We start from the raw sequence: 21192 nt of genomic DNA on the forward strand, positions 1-21192 counted from the left end.
GAGAGGTGCACATGTTGTCTTGGCAGAGAAGTCTCTTGATCTTCTTCAATCCAAAGCTTAGTGACACAGTATAACAGAAAGTATCAGGCCATTTGAACAAGCTCAGGGAATCTTAAGAAATATGTACTTCTAAGACTTTTCAGTATGTGAATCCAAAATTCTCATCTCATGGATCAAGATCCCTTTCTTTCCCAAACAGAACTCTAATCTTGGCATATCAGACCTACCTCTTTGGGAGCTCAACTAATATGATAGTTTATTCCTGAGGCAGGTCCTCAGTTTTATCTGCTCTTTCTTTAAAGAGATGAGAGCTTTTTAATGTACAATCAGAGATTATTTGCCTTTTGCACTTAGATTTCACTCGCTTATTAATTACTTTCATCATAGCTAGCCAATTCCATTGTCCACATACTTACTGTTTTCCCCATATTTTTCAAATGTGGTATATTTCCTATCATCTAATACATTTCTTCCCAACAGTATACCATCCCAGTTCATCAAAAGTGAAAATTTTAACCACCGCACTTTTATCTTGTGCTAGAATCTCTCTGGGTTCCACCAATTGGAATCATCAGTAAGAAGTCCTTATTGCCAGTCTGGCAGTAAGTAATCCAACTACAAACATCACCCTATCATCTGCTTTCCTGGACCCCACTTCTCATATGAATTGTCTTAGCCTGAATTTCCTAGTAAGCAGACACTGATAGATTAACTTTTATGAAACCTATTATGGCATGCTCCAGTAATTGACCAAAACTGAATAGCAGGATATTTCTACCTACTTTTGTTTGCATTGCTAAAATTAAAAAAAAAAAAATAGTACTCAGATGCCCAGTTTTTTGTTTCCCTAACTTTCATCTTGTAGAATTTGAAAAGATGAATATGAAATTGTCCTTGATGACTCTGTTAGGTTTCCTCCCTCATCCTTCACATCCATCAACACATATATGATTTATTCCAGAGGTTTAAAATAAATATCTAAAAAGCTAACTCTTGTACAAAGATGAAAGTTTTAACATCTTATCTGAACATGATTATGGCAGGAAGCAATCAATAGTTAGAACATGACAATGTCATCTTTTAAGAGGCCAAAAGCTTGACTTAACAAAGGATGTTCTAGTTATAAATATAATATTGATTTCCCAATAACTTATTTTTCAACAGCTTTGATTTCCTATCCAGGAAATGTCTGAAAACCAAAAATTGGCCAATATTTAACAAATCTCCAAACAGCTGAATAATCCATAAGGAATTTCCATATAACTGAAGATTTCAATTATTCCCTTAAGACTCCTATATCTGCTCCAATTTTGATACTATATTTTAATAGATAATTGCAAAACTAAAGTAACGTTAATCAAATCGTTCCCTGTATTGCTATAAAGACTGTTGTTCCATTCTGATGTTCCAAATAAATGGTAGATTATAATTTAATTTTTTTTCTTTATTCAATTATTCAATTAGATTTCTTTAGCACTAATTTGCTACTACTAGGAAAAGAATAAAGAGTAAGATGATTATTAGCACCCAAAAATATTAAAATAAATTTCAGGATTGGTATTTTAAAATGCTATAATTACAGTAAAGTATGATAAGGTTAAAATGAAAAGTTCATGTTGCTATAGGAAAATTTATTATGATCTGAGATTTAGGATAAAGGATGAGAAGGAGTTACTGAAATGAAGGGGAAGAGATGAGAAAGTCTCCCAGAAAACAGTGTAAGCAAAATCCAGAATCCAGTGTGTATTGCCTACTCAAAAGCCACAGAAACAATGAGATCACAGATTTCAGCTCAAATACACATACACCAAATTCCCTTTCTACCTACATAGTTCAATCTCTTTGTTTTACTAGTCCCATCTTCCCTTCTCTTACCATCCTCCTTGAAGTCTCCATGTCCACCAACTCACACACAAATTTAGATGTTCTCTTCCTTTAGGATGCAAGTTAATGAATATTTTCAATTATCAATGGTTACACAAGATTGAGTGAACCCATATATGTGACTAACTCCTATTTTTTCTTGTTAAAAAATATATTATTTTGTTTAAATTTTCAATAAATTATCAGGACTAAACTGATCAATATTATCAATGTAATGCAATTCCACCACCGTGCTAAAATCAGTAGGGTGACATTATGTATACCTAAGTCAAACTTTGGCTTATAGAAATGGCTTGAGTGATCAGGCCATATAATTCTCTTCACAGGAAAACAGATTGCTTTTTAGGTGTGATAAATAAAAGAAAATGTTCTTTGAGGAATGTTTCACACTCTTAAAATTATAGCTTGAGAAAAGAAATCAGAGGTTATTGTCTGACTATGATCTTAAATACATGAAGTATTTTTGCTGGCAAATTTTCACAAGTTGAGGATTATAATTGCTACAATAGCAAAATTGAGATCTCCAACGTACTTTCAAGATGGTCAGCACTATTCCTTTCAGAACTGTAGTTTACTATTTATACATAGAAAATTCAGATTTAAAACAGATTTTTCTTTTAAGTGCAATTTCTCTGTAATTTTAGTGATTTAGACTAATGTCATTCTTCATTTTTTTGGATGTTTGAAAGTCATTTTGTTTCTTTCTTTTTACATTAATTTATCTGAGATAGAGAATGCACACACAAGCACATAATCAGGGGGAGGGACAGAGGGAGAAGCAGACTTCCCACTGAGCAGGGAGCCCAGTGTGGGGCTTGATCCTGGGACTGGAGATCATGACTTGAGCCAAAGGCAGATATCTGCTTAACCAAGTGAGCCACCCATATGCCCCCAAAGTCATTTTATTTCTAAAATAAAGGCAAACCTTGAAAATTTCAGATCTGAAAGAGCAGAAAAAAGACATCTCAGTTTAATTACATAATGAAATTTTCACTGTTGCTACTCTCAAATCCAGTAAGACTACTGTTACTATAGTCATTCTAGACTTCCTGATTTTCAAAGATGTTTCCCACTTCTATTTGTTATCTTCCTTGACTTCTAAACAGTGCTAAATCATTTCTTTAAAAACAACAAAACAAACAAAAAAGAACCCTCTCTCTTCTCTTGGGTCTTGGGTTTGAGGATTCCACCCCCATTTAAGGTCATTTGTTGTACTTCTGTGGATGTCCCTTCATCTATCCAGTCCTGTGAAGGTTTATATTCCCCAAGAGGTCAGTACTTGACCCTCCCATTTTTCTATAATCCCTGCCTTGAAATGTTCTCCATTCTTATGACTTGACTGGAATAATCTGTAGTCTTAATTCTTACTCTTAATTCTGTATCTCTAAATCTTGGTACTTGTTTCAAACTTACTAGATATGTAAAATTCAGCTTGTTTAATATACAGCTTATTTCTTCTATTACCAAATTTGTTCCTTCTTCTATATCATGTATCCATGATAACTACATAATAATATATGGTTATATTGACTGTTTACCACAACAATGACATCAATTCATATATCATATTGATTCTAATTCACAAAACTTGGCCAAACTATTTTAAATACATTGTCAAAACTAATTAAGAAAGGCTAGACTAAGTGTAATAGTTTATGCTGTTATCATCTCTCCAGAGGGATGTTTCTAAAATACAGATCTGATATATTCATTTTATATCACCAGTGCTGGCACATACTAGTGGCTCAACAAATATATACTAAATTCAGACTATTCACCTTGTATTCTGAATTTCCCAATCCATAAGCAGAGATCCTGTTTGACACACAAGATAATAATAATGAAACCACTAGCTATATGTTGCCAGGAGCTTTTATCTTTTAGGAAGGACTGAAATCACCTTGAAACAGATTGTGTATGTTTTGTGAATATCCACTTGAGCAATCCCCCTTAATTATGTAAATATTGGGTGAGTCAGCATCCACTGACTTAGAAAGAAAGATGTAAACGAAGCTGGTGAATTCATCAAGGACATTACTGAGATGCAAAAATATCTCTTTGATATTCCAAGTTGGCTGTGGGGCCTGAGGACTAGAGTGTAAAATGTGCAACATCTATCACAGACACGGGTTTTTTGAGAGGTAAGAAACAAAAACTCCAGAATCTGCCCTCTAGATTAAGGAGGCCTATCATGGTGGACTCAATGTCTCTGACAAAACCACAGAAGTAGAGTAGAACAAGTGTCCTGAAATACAGTTACCCAAAAGACCGAGTCTAGACTTTTGTTGGAAGTCAACACTGAAATTTTAAAATAGATAAGGCCATTTTGTCCTCTTTCTGTAAGTCTTGCTCAAGATGCCCATTGAGAAACTAGAATGCCATATGCCTTAGTTCAAATGGTATCCAATTAAATATATCAGCAATAAAATATCCAAAACTGTCAGTTTTTTATTCTTTAGCTTGTGTACATGGAAAATTATACAGATTTATTTTTAAAAAGTGAATTAATCATGCATTCCTGCCATAAACTCTGAATTGAAATGATTAATATTTCATAATGCTAGATTAAATTTTTCATAATTTTATTGAGTATTATTTTGTCTATGTTCTTAAAGTTATTGGTGTTCTTCTGATTTCCCCTTTAGTTTTGGCACTAATTATGGCATTAATTTTTTATGATATAAAATATTAATTTTACATTATTTCCTACCCTTCTATTTTCTAGAAGAGGGTTTCTCAAAATCAGCACTATTGACATTTTGTGCCAAGTAATTCTTTTTTTTTCCAAGTAATTCTTTGTTAGTGGGGTGCTATCTTATTTCAGACTTTTTATCTATTTAACTCTTGAGTTCTTAGAAATGTGCAGTTTTATATCCTAATAATTAAGAACTTTTGAGTGATGTTTATGTAATATGTTTTTGTCTATAAGTTTACTATTAACCTAATATGTTGTTATATTAAAAGTGTGATATTTGTGGACGGCATATAGTTAGTTACTAAAACTAAAGCCACAGCCCAAAATGTGTCACTCAGTTTAAAGCCCCAAGTCAGCCAATTTTTCTTCTAGTTTTCATCTATCTACTGAAGTTCCCCATTTACCGCGGTCCTCCTATGTCACTAAAACTTTTAAGATATCAACAAATTAAGCAAGACTTAATATCTAAGTTTCAACCCTCCATAAACCTTTAACCAGTTAACATAAGAATTTCCTGGGTAACACTGGGAAATTTAGACAGACCATTCTGTTCCCCTTAGAAGGGCGACATTTGCCTAAAACAATGGATTCTTTGCTAATAATTTCTTTTTCACTCCCTCTCTGCCTTTAAAGACCTTTTCTTTTCCGTAGACCTTGGGGTGCTCCCCTGTACTTGTCAGACAGGAGGCTGCCTGATTCTTGAGTAGATTAACGTGGCCCATTAGATCTTTAAAATTTACTTGAATTTTTATTATTAACAGGAGTTTGGTTTCTTTTCTTTTTTTTTTAACCCAATGTGGCTATCCCTGTCTGTATCTGATACATTTAGACCATTTCCATATAAAGTGCTTTGAAATGAATCCATTAATATCTATGGTTTGGCTTGTTTTCTATTTGATCTCCTATTTCTTATTTAGCATTTCCTCTTTTTGACTGCTTTTTTGTTATTTTGGGTTTGTGATTCCACTTTCCATTTTAACTGCACTTTAGGTTTGTGTGTATACTGTTTAAAAATAGTAGTTTCCCCAGAGTTTAAAATATACATTTTAACTAACCAGAGTGTTCTTTTATATAATATTACATTGTTCTACATACAGTGGAAGAAACAACATGCTTTCAATTCCTTTACCCCATCTTCTGTGCTAATCTTGTCACTTATTTATTTATTTTTTTTACATATATGGTAAATCTACAATACATTGAAATGAGTTTTACTTGAGATAAGTTGGCAAACTATGGCCTATGGGCAAAATCTGGTCTCCCACCTGTTTTAAGTTTTATTAGAATAGAGCCATGCCCACTTGTTCATCTATCTATCGTCTATGACAGATTTCACACTAAAACAGGAGAGCTGAGTAGTTGCAGCAGAAGCCAAATGGTCCACAAAGTGTAAAATATATAGTTACTCTCCCTTGACAGAATTTGCCAATTCCAGATTTAGACAATATAATCAGTGTTTCAATTTTTAATTGAATCATTTCCAAATATCTTCATTTCTTTGTGTAGGTTCAAATTTTATCCTAAAATATTACTCCTTTGGCCTGAAATATTTTAATATATTCCAAATAATGGTAATCTATTAATGAATTGTCTCAGTTCTGTTTCTATTTAAAATCCCTTATTTTACATTTAAGTTTCAAAGATATTTTTTTCACTGATTATAGCAGTCTTAGTTAATAGATTTTTTTCTATTCTTATAGTACTCCATAGTCACCACGTTTGCACAGATTCTAACAATATGAAGACATTTATTACCCTTCTTCTTCTTATGTACTCTTATTTTTGCTGGTTGTCTTCAATAATTTTTCCTTTGCTTTGCTTACTAGCAATTTGAATATGACATGCTTTGTGTTTATTATCAAGTATCTATCCTACTTGAGGTTCTCTACAGTTATTAGCTCTAGTTTAGTGGGTTTTTATCAATTTTGTAAATCCTGCATCATTATCTCTAAATATTCCTCTACCTCATCATCTTTCTTCTCTTCTTGAGATTCCCATGGTGTGTATGTTAAATGGTTTGGCATTTTCTCACAGCTTTTAGATGCAGTGTTCTATTTCTTTCCCTATTCTGTTTTCTGCTTTAGTTTTGCTATGGGTAACTACTGACCTAGTGTTAAGTATACAGATTCTTTTTCTAGCTGTGTCAAGACTACTGATAAGTCCATCAAAAAACACATTCTTCACCTTTGTTTCTCTATTCTTTACCATTAGTGTTTTCAACTTTTTCTTATAGTTTTCACCTTTCTACTGAAGTTTCCCATTTACTAGTGCACACTGTCCTCCTGTGTCACTAAAACTTTTAAGAAAGCAGTCATACATATTTAATATTTCATATCTGATAGGATTAGTATAGGTGTTCTCTCTGAACATCAGCATTCCATGTGGGGAAATGGAACAAGGAGGAGTTGGTACTTTTTCTATTGACAGTGGATTGCTTTTTCTTGCTTTCATTTGTCTCATTTTTAATTAGAAGCTAGACATGATTAATACAGTAAAAAAAAAGTAACTAATAATTATCTCCCAAAATGGGCATCCTGTTACTGAGCATCTAGCCATTCTTTTTTTTTTTTTTAAGATTTTATTTATTTATTCATGAGACACACAGCAAGAGAAATGCACAGACACAGGCAGAGGAAGAAGCAGGCTCCATGAAGGGGGCTCGATGTGGGACTCCATCCTGGGACTCCAGGATCACGCCTTGGGCGGATGGTGCCACTAAACTGGTGAGCCACCCGGGGCTGCCCTCATCTAGCCATTCTTAGTGTGTGAGCTAAATGAAACTAATCAGGAGCTGGCCTACATTTGGGTTGCTTTGTTAACTGTTGTTGAGTATTGTTCTTATTGCACCAACGTCTTCAAATTCAGTGTTACCTTGCATGTAAGGCATGGACTGGATTTCTAGCTTTTCTTCCATTGTCAGCTTCCACCTGGTAGGTCTGAGAGATCTTTCTTCACACTATGACCCTTCTACCAATGGCAGACTACTATTGCTTGTTAGTGACAGGTTTGGTTCCTGGCTAAAAAGCCAATGAGTGCTTTTTCAGGCTCAACCATAGATGTTTACAAAGGCTCTACCTGGCAGACTTATGGGGGAAACCTGCCTTCCCATATAAGACTTGAACACTGTCAATACACTGCAGTTTCTGAAGAGTTCTAGCCAAGAACTTCAGGCCCCCCGGCCAGCAAGATTCTTATACAAATCTGCATTCCTAGACCAGGAGCCTCCATTCAGAATCTTCTTTATCTGCACCTTTTGGAAAAAGCCTTTCTCAGTTGCCTCTGTCAAGACCTCTTTATTGGAACATAGGGGAGAAGAACCACCTTAAAGACACTTTACTCAGTATTTTCCCACTCCTAGCCCTTCTCCCTTGCTCTCCTCCAACCTCTAGGTCTATACAATTGCAAATGCTGTTTGTTGGGGCTCTCCCCAGCGAGATGACCCCTATATCTGTGTTGACTTCACCTTATCAGCAGGTGAGCAGTCCATGTGGAGAAATGGAACAAGGAGGCGTTGGTACTCTCTCCAGTTCATTTCTTGTCTAAACTAAGTGATTAAAGCTTTGACTATGACTTTCATTCTTGTTTTCTAAATTGCCTAGTTTGACTTCTGGCAGCTCAGCTCCATCAGGCTTCACTAGTTATTTTTTTTTTTTTTTTTTTTTTTTTTTAGGCTTCACTAGTTCTTGAGAGTTGCTTCTATATTTGCTAAGCTGGTGGTGGGAACCAAAATTTTAGAACATATTATCTCCCTAAATCTCAAGGGCTGGACTATTTCAGAGATCCTAACCTTCCTCTAGTGGTAACAAAATTTCTAATATGAACACAAGATGCCTTCCTTCCTCTCTCCAATAAATACAGGGATTATTTTTAATCTTTCCTCCAGGCACAATGTGTTTTCACCTATGTTCTGGGGCTTACAGTTTTCACTGTCCTTTTCATGATGGCTTAAGGCTTTCATAGCAGAGAAGCATCTGCATGGGGCTTTGTATCTTTTAACAGCAGCAGTTACCCTGCTCTGGCACACATAACTGACTTGACTTATTCACTCCTCTACCTCCTAAATGCCTTCTTGAGGTCCACAAAGAAAAGCCCAACTGTGGCCCAAATTATGCATCTTCCTTTGACTCTCATGGATTCTACACCTGTACCCTATACCAGACTCAGCTTTTAGTTTTTCTGTATTTCTTTCTCTTTTGTATCATGTGCAGCATGTCTTCCTCTCTAACACTGTAAGAGATGACCATGTCTTTCCATCTTGCTTCTCTCGGGATTCCAACTATTTTCCCTATTACTTCAGCTGTCTTGTGGGTTCATAAAAATTTATGATTTTGTAGATTATCTAGCTCTTTCTGTTGTTAGTTTGGAAGTAATGCTCTTTCCAGGTGTTCTTTCTACATCCTATGCAAATATAATCTCTTATATTTTGATGGAAGCATTTACTTTTGTCCTTTTATTCCTAACACCAAAGTCATCTTTTTTGGCCCAATTCATAGATTTAAAGCACAAAATTGATGGAATAGCTATCTCCAAAACTATGTTCTCATTCTTAAAGTCACTGTCTACTTAAATTTGGTTTTCATTCCATTCTATCAATAAACTAACCAATTCTTTTATTACATCATAGGTTTGTGACAAAGAAATTAATGTTTAACATACAACAGAAAAAAATTCAGCATAATTATCCTTCTTTTCCAGCAGAAATGATCTTTTCTTATCTATCACATATTTTCATTAACAGGTGTGTTTGACAGAGGCCATATTTTAGGAAATTCTGGACTCTCTTTACTTTGTGATTATAACCATATTCCACATATCCTAGTATAGGTTTTACAGGTACAGGTGCCATTATGTAATCTTGTAACAATGAAAACACAGTATCATTCCTTGATCTCTCCAATCCCAACCAACTGCACAAAGAAGTTCCCTGTTATTTTGTGTACCAAGGCCAATAGGGAACAATGATATTTATTCAATTGTCTAGTGACAACCTGCCTTAAATTTGTCACAAATCCCATTAATATAACCTTTTGTTCCCTTCTAGCACTCTCAACCATTGACCTTTAAAAATACTATTTTTATTTCATAAATATTAGAATATTCAGTAGTCTTTTTTTTTCATGTAAGAATATAGAACTTCTCTCAACATTGTTAATGATTTTCCATAAGAACTATTGTCCAATTAGTTCACTTGCTTATAGCTTCATTAAATCTTCCGGATGGATTCCAGCCATGTCATTGTCTTGAAATAGAGGTCCCTCTAGTGTTTCTATTTGGTCTAGCACATCTCTTACTCTTGTTGACAGAGCTTTAGTAATGTTATTTGGCCACACTCAGCAATTCCAAGACCAACTCCTTAAATCTTCACAGGATATCTTAGGCTGTATGGACAGATCTGGTGAAGCCACAGCATATATTACTGCCACTGAATATTTATTGTTTCTATGCAATTTTGGAAACTATATGCACTCAAAAACATCATGTGCCCCATGAAACTGTCACTTAGGTATTGTCAATCCCACACTAAATCCCCATTTAGGTGTGATATAAGGTATCACATATATGTGTCCCTTATGTATCTCCAGAGGGATATTATTGGTAATATTAAGACATCAAATCACATCCAAACTGACCTCCCTTGAGGCTCTTCAGGTCCCATTCTCACCTTCTTTTTTTTTTTTTTTTAATTAAAAAAAATTTTTTTTTTTTAATTTATGATAGTCACAGAGAGAGAGAGAGAGAGAGAGAGAGAGGCAGAGACACAGGACAGAGGGAGAAGCAGGCTCCATGCACCGGGAGCCCGACGTGGGACTCGATCCCGGGTCTCCAGGATCACGCCCTGGAGCCAAAGGCAGGCGCTAAACCGCTACGCCACCCAGGGTTCCCTCTCACCTTCTTTAAATGCAATCCATTGACATTCACATTTCATATATTCAAAGTAGCAAATAAACTTCTGACATGCTTGAAAGGCAGCAGCAATCTCCTTTGTCACACCCAGGCAGAAGTCTTAGCAATGAATCACCTTGATTAATAGCCACACAGAGTGACAGAAGCTCTGCTGTTCAGCATTCTCTACCCTCTATGATTCATTGGTAGTATTTTTCTCAAGTCACCAGAAAAATAACCAGAATGGTAAGTATAGACCATAAACTGTGAATCAAATGATAGTAGGTGGTTACTGATAAGTTATCATGAGTGCTGTGTCACATCTTTTTACCAAATTATCTAGGGAGGACTTTTGGGGCAGAGCTCATAAATCAAGAGTCCAATTCCTCTTTCTGGATAAACGAGATTCAGAGGTTTCTCCCAGAATCTGGCACTAATGAACGTTAGATTTGATAAAGAGCTAACAATCTTATTCTCTTGCTCTGAAGCACTCTTGTGAAAATAGTGTTTGCTTTCTTACCTGAGATCATGACTCATTTATGAGCATCCTTTGTTTGCCACAACTTCCCCCATTTCCATTTACTGATTCTTTGGTCCACATATTTTCCACTATGGTAGGGTTTTTCTAGTTTAGAGGTATGGTCTTCCGTAGGGTGAATAATAACAGCATGCATGCTAATGCTTCTTATCTTCTCCAGACCAGAAGGATTTCAAATTTTTGACAGTAACAAATATGCAGACAGGTGCATACTAAGAGCTTTTTATAGGAAAGGTCATTCCTTCTTGTAAACCCTATTAGTGTGTTTTCCAGAATTTCTGTAATCAGTATGTTTATGGTAGATATTTTGGCACATCTTTTTTTTCTCCTGAGTGTCCCAAATAGAGAAGAAATAAGACACAGAAATAAGTCACTCTTTCCTTTCTAGGAATGAATAGGCATAGACAAAGAATATATAATAGAATCTGTACAATTCATATGATTGAGTTTATATCTATTGTGTATGTTATTAGTGAGTAAAGAGAAATCTAGGCCATCTGTGTAATACACACCTATCTTTCTATAGATCAACAATAAGCAATGTGAAGGAATAGTTATAACTGATTTTGAATATAGCTAAGTGTGCTTAGTCAAGATTTATGGAGAAAATACCTATGTAGTTACATGTTATTTACTCAGTTGAATAATTATGTATAATATATATATAATGTATTATATAACATGTATATCCATTATAAATATAACAAATACATGATTATCTGTGTGCACACTGATTGCTATAGATGCTTTATTTTGTGGAAATTGGTTAGGAAATTGATGCAACACATCGATATCTCTAAAAAAATCATTTTTTTGGAGGCATGCCAACTTTATAAATAAAAAAATTGATCAACTGAATTGATATGGAAATCTGAAACTAAAAAGCAGCAGACGTAGTGTATTCGATCTTACTGCTAAATGAAACAATTACTAAAATGTTTGCAAAACCATTTGTAGATTGAGAATAAGAACCAAGAAAAGTTTTTCACTTTTGAGTTTGTATCCAAATAAATAATCTGTAATAGAGGCAAATACTTCTGAAAAACATTAACTACTTGAATGTAAAAGATATTTTCTTAAACTATCTTAATTCCTTTCTTAAAATACAATTTTTCAGGCCATATTTACAATACCTGGAAAATTCTACTTGGCCATGTGTTAAAGAAATAACTACTTAGTTTCTCAAGGGAAACTGCAAGAGTTTTTTTCTTTTTCCTTGTTTTTTTTTCATCTTGTGATGAAACCACAATTTTATGCTCTCAATATCTCTGAAACTTTCCTTAAAGATTTACAATTCTCTGGCTACAATGTCAATGTCAGAGTTCAGATTATGGTAAACCAGAAAAATTTCTAATAAAAACTATCAAACTTTGGAAAAGAAAGATTAGAAGATTACATATTAGAAGATTACAGCAGTAATTAACAAACATCTAGCCACTGCCAGAAAATATTTTTTTAAAGATTTTATTTATTTATTCACAAGAGACATAGAGACAGAGGCAGAGACACAGGCGGAAGGAGAAGCAGGCTCATGCAGGGAGCCCAATGTGGGACTGGATCCCTGGTCTTCAGGATCACGCGCTGAGCTGAAGGTGGCGCTACATAGCTGAGCCACCTGGGCTGCCCGCCAAAAAATATTGAAATGCTGTTCTCTGTCCTACTTTAGTCTCTCTTATTCATAAGGGGAACATGTGAAGTTCATAGAGTTTTATATGCCATAGTGAAAATAATTACCAAAATCCTGTATAACATCACTAAAACAGTTGATCTGTTCACTAGAGAAATAATCCAAATTGGAAAGACCTTGGATCAAAAGCTAGGAGCACAAGATACCTTCTTAAACTCAAGAGGCAGCATGTGTGCAACTCTCAGAGAAAATTATTTTACTTATGTCCCTAGAGATTCTTCTTGACTAAAGAAGTACCTGAAAAATAAATGAACTATTAAAACAACCCATATCTAGAACCAAGACTTTTTTTCTGAAAAAATCAAGGTTAAGATTTCTTCATGTAAAAAAAAAAATAAAAAATAAAAAATAAAGGTATTCTTCATGTACAATTTTTTTAAGATTCCCTTCAGTGTTCTACTCAATTTTAATTATTTCTATTTAAAAAAATATTTATTTATTTATTTATTTATTTATTTATTTATTTATGAGAGAGAGAAAGTGTGTGTGAGAGAGAAAACAGGGGAGGATGGGGAGAGGGAGAGAAAGAATCTCCAACAGATTCACAGAGCTTGATATGGAGCTCTGACACAGGGCTCTGCCCCACAACCCTGAGACAGTGACCTGAGCTGAAACCAAGAGTTAGATGCTTAACCAAATGAGCCACCCAGGAGCCCCTTAATTACCTTCTTTATTGTAACTTTTCTTCACTCACTTAGGTTTTTCTGTACTGCTTCTTAAACTTCTTGAACAATTGCAGAAGTGGCCGTAAGGTCTTTTTCCTAAAACTACCAAAACTGCAAAGGTTTACTCCTTACTCAGATACTGCCACAAAATTTATTGAAAATTCATGTTATCACTACAATGTACCCAAGAAGATAAGCCTTCAAGGCCACTGTACAATTATAGCTGAAAAGAGAGCCACACTGTGACTATGACTGTGTCCTAACTGTAAGCACTGTGGTCTGTAACCCCTCCTTATTCATTTTAAAGTTCAACTAACTGTGCCAATTTTTGTCTATTGTAATATCTAGGAGCAACCACTATCAATTTCTATTTCTCTAGCTACAGTGAGGATATCAGTATTTGAGTACCTGCTCCATTTCCCTATTATTACTGTATTAATATCTGCTTGTCTTTGGGTACAACGTGGAGATTATAATGATTATATATACACAGGAAAATCTTCAGTATTTACTGTGCAATGGTCCCTACTTAATTTATTTTATGATTACATTCTCAATTTTCAGACATTAATAGACACAATTTATAGCTCCTAATTTTGATTTACTGACAGAAAACTGAGGCCTAGATTTAATCCTTAATAACTTTTTCTTACTCTTTTCCAGAAACCAGTTTTGTTCACTTCCTGCATGACTTCATTATCTTTGCTCTTAAAAGACCAGATAAACACCATGTCAATCTTTATTCCTCATTCAAACATTGACACTATGCTTTTTTTTTTTTTTTTTTTTTTTTTTTTTTTTTTTTTTGACACTATGCTTTAAAAAAAAAGATTAATGATAATACTAGTAATAGCTATCATTTATGTAGTACTTAGAGCATGTCAGGTCTTATACTAAGTATGCTACACATATTGCTTCATATCACCTACACAGCAACTATCAAGTTGGTAAAATTATCTCCATTTTATTGATGGGGAAACAGACACTGAACTTAAGGAACATGTTCAATGTTATATAGTAGTAAGTGGCAAGTTTAAAAAGTGAGTGTAAAATACATTTATGAATTTAAAAGACATTTAAAAAACATAGTCATTAAGCTATGATACAACTGAGTTTTATCAAGAAAATAGATGATAAACAATACAGCAGTAATTAAACTTTCAACTTTGGAAATATCAGTGACCCTATTCTCCACAAGATTTTCCAGGAATTGGAAGTTTCCTATACATAGAATATACTTTCTAATGTAACACTGATAATGAAACTGTTTCCCCTAAACACGCACTTATTAAAATATGTAAACGAAGTATTAACTGAATATACATGAGAGCTCTGAACCCAACTATTTACTAGTTAAAATCGACAAGTGAGCTCTATACCCTCATGATATCTTACTGTTGAATACTTACTTGCCTCTTAATTACTAGTATTAGGATTAATACTAATCTTTAAAAAGTCCCAGATTACTGCTCACTGCTTATTACCCAAATCCTGGATATTTTTCAGATAGTTATAGAATCAATTGTGCTAAAATATAAATCATCAGATGAGAATTAATGACATTTAACTACTGGAAAAAAATCAGTTGAAAGACTATAAAGAAAACAAGAAAATATAGCAATACTTTCTTCCTGTTTACTCCCTTTTGCCCTTTGGCCTGATCTAAGTACGCTAAAAAGTTTCTAACAAACATGGAACTGAGCAGTACTTTTATGTGTCTAATATAACCCAAATCAATCTTCTCAATCTACCACTACTCCATGAAATTCCTCCCATTCTTGCATCCAAAGCTGCCATTTCATGAAAACATGAAATAAGGGATAACCCTGAACCATCAACTGAAAGAAAATATAACCCTAAAAAGAATGCAACAAGAAAAAAATACAAGATGAAAGGTAAAAATATATGATGGAAAATATAAGGGATCTGAAATGATTGATAGATGAAGTTCTAATTGGTCTGATAGTTTCAGCAATAAGAACATAGTCTACTTAGGTTTGCTAAATAGTTTACAAATTCCAATGGAGCTAAGGCAATGGCTACCGGAACCACAGACTGCCTTAGCTGGGGTTTTAGCAGCTCCAGAAACTGTAGTTTCTGCTTCCTTAATTTCACTTCAGAAGTGAACTGAATCATAAAATTCTTATCCTTTCTGTATTAGCATTACACAATGGATAGAAATTCTTCACCCCATTGAAGGTGGACTTGGCCATGTGATTTGCTTTTGGTCAATGGAATATGGCTGGATGGAAGAGACAGAATGGCAGCTCAAGATCAACATCTAAAGAGCTGTCAGATGTTTACACTTATGCCCCTGCCATGTACCACGAGGAAAACTTGTCCCAGGTTGCTGCTTGCCCAAAAAAAATGCTGAGACACTTCAAACAGGCCTGAATTCAAACTGCAGCTAAAGCCAAGCTCAACTCTGAAGCAATCTGAAGTTTCATTGCCTTGATGAACCAAACTACATTTGACTTGCAGGTTTTGGTGAACATGAAAAACCAGCATGCATATTGTTATAAACTATTAAGATTTGACAATGGAACAATCTTCTATTTGAAGACTAATGAAAGTTGCTACAAGTATATCATGTGGTTCTAATGATCTTATCATTGACTTGACGAAGAAATCTTTTCTAAGACACACTTTTAGGATTCTTGGACTGTTAGGTCTTACGTCAATATTTTTCTCTTTCATGAGCTTTTCTATATAAATTCTCCAGGGTACAATTATTTATTTCAGAAATAAAGACCTTATGGAATGGTAAAGATGAATATATATAAAATAATATTTAATACTTTAATTCCATAATACTTTGGTTAATTTTGGTATAAAATTTCACAAATATTTTATGAACGTTCATATCCTACCATTGACCCTTCACTCTGCACTCTGGCCACGCTAACCTGAAAACCGGCATATCTTCAGAAATATCATACTAATTTCCTGATCAGGATTTCCAGTAAAATATTCCTCTACCTTAAATATCCTCCCATTCATTTACCCAGATATAATCTGGTTATCCTTGAAATTTCTGTTTAGCTACATCCTTAGTTAAGCTCTCCCTAATGTATCCAGACTAGATTAATCCTCCTTTAATGGTTTTATAACCCCCTTATATAAGCTTTTAATTATTTTGATTATTATGTATTTCCACCACTCATCTGTAAACTCTAAAAGGAATGCATATATTATCTAAACACATACACACTGAAATTGGGAAAAAGGGGATCAAAGAAACAACTGCAGAGTAAAATAAAAGAAACCTTTTGTTATGCCCATGAAGAAATCTGGTATTTCATCTACTTGTCTAAGAACTTTGAATCCTGTCATCAGAATCATTAATCCTTTGAATCTTACTCTTCTGATACTCCTACATATCAGACATTTTACATTTCTGTTACTGATCTCAAATGTATAAATATTAATCAGATTAGGGTTAGTCTTACTGGTTAACAACTTATGTTCTCTTTAAATGGAAATATTTTTGTTGAGAAAACTTCACACATGATTTCTTTTTGTGCTGTACAACTTCAAGCAACAAATCTTGGGTAATTTATATAATAGCAGTCCTGCTTACCATGCATATGTCACAATATAATTCTCAACAAGACAAATATGTGTGATTACATTCACTAAGTAACACTGAAGAGCTCCAAATCATTCACTGTGAAAGCTTTAACTGCTTAAGTAAAATTAGTTTGGCTTTTCATTTAGTTCCTACTTCCTTTCATTCAGAGATTTAGCTTTCAGTACTTGGTAGGAAAAGAAATTTTTGCCTTATTCAAGTTCAGAAAGCAGAGGGATCAGGGAAGACTTGATTATTGAGCTAAATAACTGATCTCTAACATTTTTGTGTGAAATTGGGAATTTTAATATAGAGAGAGTCAAAGAGAAATGACTAACTTTATTTAAAATTATGAATGACATCAAATTGAAGTAAAATCATTATAACATTGAGCTTACTTGTTCATCTATGCCCTATCTAGTGCTTAAAAATAGTTTTTTTTAATATAAGGATATAAATAGATGGCTAAAATGTGATAACTTATCAAATAGTTACTACACACTCTACTATGTACTCTATGTGTATATTTTAATCCTCACAAATCTCCTCAGGTAGATAATGTTAACATTATTTTACCAGATAGGAAATTCAGACCTGAGGAATTGAGCAACTGAAGTTCACACAGCTGTCAACTAACAAAATTGAATTATAGCAGAGTCTATGTGATTTAAAATTACACTACCAGGAGAGAAGATTAGCACATGAAGCTAGAACAAAACTTTTGGCATATGCCAGGCCATAATAACCTACATATTTGCCAGAAGTGGGTCGCATATTTGGCTTAGATTTTTCAAGAAGGAAGCATGAGAAATTATACCATTTACAGATTTTATTTTTTGATAGAGTTCCACCTAAGCAAATACAAATTAATTGACTCAACATTTTTTTAAGATTTTATTTATTTACTTGAGAGTGAAAGAGGGTAAGAGAGGACAAGCAAGCATGCACATGCATGCCACAGAGAAGGAGAGAGAGGATCTTAAGCAGACTCTGTGTTGAGCACAGAGCCCAGTGCAGAGCTTGATCTCACAACCTGAAAATCATGACCTGAGCCAAAACCAAGTACAGGATGCTTAACAGACTGAGCCACCCAAGAGCCCCCTCAACATTAGCTCTTAAAATGTTCAAGATGGGGACAAATAATTGGAAGTCAATTATCTATGAAAAATTTAACCTAAAAGAACTTACATTTTTCTCAGTGAATTTGGCCTTGCTCTATAATTTAAGCATCAGTAATACTAATTCATTTTCCTAAGCACTTTATTTTTAATGTTGTTAAAACAACAGCACATTCAGATAGGTGCTCTTCACAAATAAGAAAGCTGAAGGTCACAGAATTAAAATATGAGTTTGAATTCAGGCTGCCTGACTCCTAACACATGCTTTTACTACAGTATAGCTCTAGTCAAAATGCTGAAACAGTGCTACTATGTTTCTACGGCATGTTTTACATTGAACTATAGTTAATATACTTATGTATCTTGCTTATTTTACTTAGTAGGGGTAAAGAAAGCATCTAGGTTTATGTCACATAATTTAATGTGACTTCTAATATATAACTGATAATAGTTAATAAATGATGAAAGTTAGGAAAGGTACAAATAGATGAATTTTTCATTAGGTTCTAAGTTATTACTACAAATGATACTTCTGCTTGCATATGGGCAATACTGTCTTGTAAGGAGCTCCAGGTGGAAGGACTAGACTGGAGACCTTGAATCCTTTCCCTCCCTCTCCTCTCACTATATCAGTATTGACTTTCAAGGAAGAAACTTTAATATATGCATTCTTTCTCCATTGCATTTATTAAAAATTTATTTCATTTATTTAAAAAAATTAAATAGTACATTTTACTTTATTCTTTTTTTTTCATTTTACTTTATTCTTAACCAAAAATAAAGACCACTTATAGAAATTTAATTCAATACTGGAGGCATACAAAGAAAAATTATTTCGGGAGGTTCTGCAGTAGGTAAATGCATGATAACGGATTTCCCATATGGGATCTTTTGCTTTAGTAATATTAAAATTGAAAATTTTACTTAAGACATGAAAACAACTGCTCATTTCAAGTAAATGATGATCCCTCCCCTATAATTCCCTAATTCTTTATCTATACTTCTTTTAAAACCTTACTGTTAAATCTCTGCTCACCTTCTGTTCCTCTCCCATCTGAGTCACTGGAGATTTAGATAATGTTTTTCAATACCATGGTTGCTGATGTATTTAAAAATATTGTTAGATTTTCAATTATTTTAGATTAGGTGGCATAGATAGGCATATGTACACAAATAGATTAATTAAGCACAATGCTCTAGAGATATTTAAAATGATTTGGTCTAATTCCTGATGATCAAAAACTTCTATCTGGAACAAAGTATAAGAAATCCATATGTTAGCTGCAAATAATTTAATTTCACAGAAAAATTAGTTTTATTTAATTTAATGGGTGTGTTATATGTATCTCCATCAGTGTGCACAAATTGCGACAGAATTCTCAAAGATAAATGTGAGGCTGCCTGGACTTGGCAGACAAAATTTCAGTTTCAGACACCAAGATCATTTAATGAAGATGTACACATAATAGTGACACAGGGAGGTAAGTGTTGCTATGTATCAAGAAAGTTTAAAACTTAATTTTTGGTGGACTTTGTTTACAAGGACCATCTGATGGCACAATGTTTCAAGCAAACAAAAAAAAATTGTTTTCATGTATACTTACTTGACCACCAACTGAAACTCGTCTTGAAATATGTGAGGGCTTAATATAAGCAGTAGAATCTAGAGGAAAGGAGGCAAAAGCAAGCAAACAAACAAAAACAAGACCAAAAAACCCCAAAACCCCCATAAAACTAGAATAGGGTAAAGAACAAACAATAACATTAATGATATCATATTAAGTCACATGCAAAAAAAAAAAAAACAGCTATTAACTGGCTTAAGACTTTGCCTTTGCACTATTAAATTCAACAGGGAAATGAATTGCTAATAAATTGGTATGAAAATATTATGAACGAATAATTTATATCCAGCAATTTTTTCCTGAACAGAGGAAATTTCTCAAATATTTATAAGGGTTAGAAATAGTGACACCTGTTCATTGCATAAGACAAAATTATCACTTATATTCTGTAGCCATCTTACAAGAGATAAAAATTAAGAATTCAAGCATGGTAAGGAACAGTATATTTTAATATCTTAGTCAAGGACCATCCAACCTAACACTGCTATTGCATTATAAGGAATTGAAAAGAATACAAAGGTCAGAAGTTCTCAATGTGCATCCTGGATAACTGTGACTTTGGACACATCAATAGTTTTCAGATTGCATAAATACACCCATATGCTTTGCTAAAGGAAATAACTCTCTTATCTAAATGCACTGTCCCAGAACCTGGCCCTTTCTTCTACTCAAGAGCTTTTTCTCCATCTCCCATTAAGACAGTTAAGCTTGCCCTCTCAGTGTATCATCATCCCCCACTTCTGCTAACTCCTCAGAAAAGGTTCAGTTCTGTTTTAGCTTTTCTTTTCTTGTCGTGGTCCCTGTTCCAACAGTATGACATTCTCTGCCCTCCACTAATTTCGATCTGCCTAGTCTGTACAGTACTGCTGATAACCGTAACCATTTTTGGTGTTCCATAACTCACCCTTTAGCTTATTCTATAAGTGGCAAATTTACTTATATGTGTTAGTAATATACAATTTTAGATGTTATATATCTTTAGTATATTTTCTTTTTTTATTTTTTTTTTATTTATGATAGTCAGAGAGAGAGAGAGAGAGAGAGAGGCAGAGACACAGGCTGTGGGAGAAGCAGGCTCCATGCACCGGGAGCCCGATGTGGGATTCGATCCCGGGTCTCCAGGATCGCGCCCTGGGCCAAAGGCAGGCGCTAAACCGCTGCGCCACCCAGGGATCCCTTTAGTATATTTTCTACATAAGCTTCAGTGTCATTGAATTAAAGAGCAAGGGATGGAATGACGAATTTAAGTAGCAAACATTACCTCAACTACCTAGACAGGTTTACTAACATAAATGTCAGTTTGAAAAGTATAGGTTTAGGATGCCTGGGTGGCTCAGTGAGTGGTTGAGTGTCTGCCTTTGGCTCTGGGGGTGATCCCGGAGTTCTGGGATCGAGTCCTGCATTGGGGTCCCCATGGGGAGCCTGCTTCTCCCTCTGCCTATGTCTCTGCCTTTGTGTGTCTCTCATGAATAAGTCAATAAAATCTTAAGAAAAAAAAGAAAGAAAGGTAGAGGTTTAAGTTTGTTGTT

This window comes from Canis lupus, chromosome 11 (assembly GCF_011100685.1).
Source record: "Canis lupus familiaris isolate Mischka breed German Shepherd chromosome 11, alternate assembly UU_Cfam_GSD_1.0, whole genome shotgun sequence".
NCBI classification, from domain to species: domain Eukaryota; kingdom Metazoa; phylum Chordata; class Mammalia; order Carnivora; family Canidae; genus Canis; species Canis lupus.